The sequence below is a fragment of the Pteropus vampyrus genome, unplaced genomic scaffold, assembly GCF_000151845.1.
Source record: "Pteropus vampyrus isolate Shadow unplaced genomic scaffold, Pvam_2.0 Scaffold163, whole genome shotgun sequence".
Lineage (NCBI taxonomy): Eukaryota > Metazoa > Chordata > Mammalia > Chiroptera > Pteropodidae > Pteropus > Pteropus vampyrus.
The window spans coordinates 471,322-473,546 of NW_011888944.1; positions in this window are offsets into that span (position 1 = coordinate 471,322).

Genomic DNA, 2,225 nt, shown 5'->3' on the forward strand with positions numbered 1-2,225 from the left:
TATAAATAAATGAGTCCATGGGAGTACACTGGGTCCACTGAGTGATTCATTCACTTATGCATTTATTTAAAAGCCCCCAAAAGTGTTTCTTGGGTTTACTGGGTGACTGAAATCCAAGTGCGTTCCTGCTGGAGACCCCGGCGGGCGGCATCCGCTGTCTTGTCTCCTTCAGCCCCAGAGGTGGTTTGCTTTCTTCAGCTCCTGGTCTTTTTCTTTGTCTACAAAGCCCATCAACCCAACCTCTGTTCTTGTCGTCACACCGTTTGTCCTGACCCTGTGTCATTGGCTTCCCTCTTCTCCTCCCTCGCCACATGGTGAATAACTACTTGGGACCCTCCAAGAGAATCCAGGAGTATCTCTCTATCACAAAGTTTTAACTCAATCGCATCTGCACAGTCCCTTTTGCCACATAAAGTAACAAATTCAAATGTTCTGGGGATTAGGATGAGGACATCTTTGGGGGTGCCATTTTTCTGTGGATACAGACTGACTATTGGTGTCCTCTCCAAATTCGTCTGTCGAAACCCATTTCCTCAATGCGATGGTGTTAGGAGGTGGGGCCTTTTGGAGGTTCTCCGGTGATGATGGTGGGGCCTTCATGAATGGGGTTAGCGACCATAAAAGAGACCCCAGAGAGCTCCCTTGTCCCTTGTGCTACATGAGGACACAGCAAAAAGGCAGAGTCCCAGAAGCAGGTTCTCACCAGTTACTGAATCTGCCAGCACCTTGATCTGGGACTCGCCAGCCTCCAGAACTATGAGGAATAAATTTCTGTTGTTTATAAACTACCAAGTCAATGAGCTGCCTGAACAAGACATCCGTCTAACAGTGCGTGTGATACGAGGGGTTCAAAGTAAGGGAACTGGAGGAGAGACAGCCGGCGTGGTCAGCGTGCGCTGAGGATGGGAAGCAGCAGGTAGCAGGTGACATTCAGGTGACCTGAGGGAAGGGTGAGAGGTCAGGTGGAGACGGATGTGCATGAGGGTCCCGGGGGGTACCAGAGATGGGAAATTACATATCAGGCTGTGGCGAGAGTGTTGTCCAGTCGGCTCGCCTAGGTCCACCGCCCTAGGGGAAGCAGCCTTCGAACCAAATCTGAATGGCGAGTAGGACTCAAATGGGAAGGAAGTGCAGGGGGAGAGAGTTTCAGGCAGAGGGGTCCATGGAGGGACACACAGGACTTATGAGAAGCTGAAGGGCGACATGACGGCCAGGTTCCAGGAGGGAGAGTTAAAGGGAAAACGTCAGGATGAAGACCAACAAACCTTCTCACGGCCAGGAAGACCCTGCACCTGCCGGTGGTTGTCTGGTTCACTTGTCTCATCTTCTAAGAGAAATGGGAAACCGCGAAGGACTCCGAGCGGAGGAGGACATCCCCAGGGACCAAAGCCTCAAACCGAGAAAAGTCGCCGCAGCTGTGGGGTCTCAGGGGGCCTTTTGCAGTGGGGAGCAATTTCAGGTCAACAGAGCCTGCTGAAATCTCACCCGTTTCTAGGCAGTTCTCTATCAGTGGCATCTTCACGACGATAGACGCTAACGCATCTGCACAGAGTTTTTGGGAAGCTTGTGACGAGCACAATTTCACTCTGCTAAGTGTCTTTCATACCCCGAAAATGACCTTCAAGTCGATATGCTTTGCAGGTTACTTAATATGTGAGAGGGGCTGCAAACGATGAATTATGTCTTTGTCATCGCCTTGACTTTTGCACAATTAAGGCTATTCCTTTCATTTTTTCTAGGGAGCGCCAGAGTTAGGGGCCCAGGACACTACACACCTGACACTTGAGATCTGAAAACTATTGCTACCTACGTTAGTTTTTCACTAAAGTTCTTGTCCTGGCTTTCATGTTCTTCCATAGACCCAGTCATCCTAGTTTCCGGACTGTTCAAAGCATTCCCAGAATGAACTCTGTATCTCAGCTGGGTTTCTTTATCTCTAGGGTCACAGATAAGCCTTCTCCTCCCCCACCTCTCTGAATTCTCCCTGCCACCGTCCCGCCCATCATCCCTGGATTGGACTCGAGGATGCCAGCGTCTGTGTCTGTTGGCGAAACTTTTCCTGACTGGGCCAAGGTGCACGCTATGTTTCTCTCTTCATCCTTTCAACATTATTGGGACAGCAACCTGTGGTGGGGGAACATGAACTCTGAAGTTCATGAGTCCGGCTTGGCCATTTACTGGCTTGGGGGAAATAATCCAATGATCTGATTTTCATGTTTTGTACT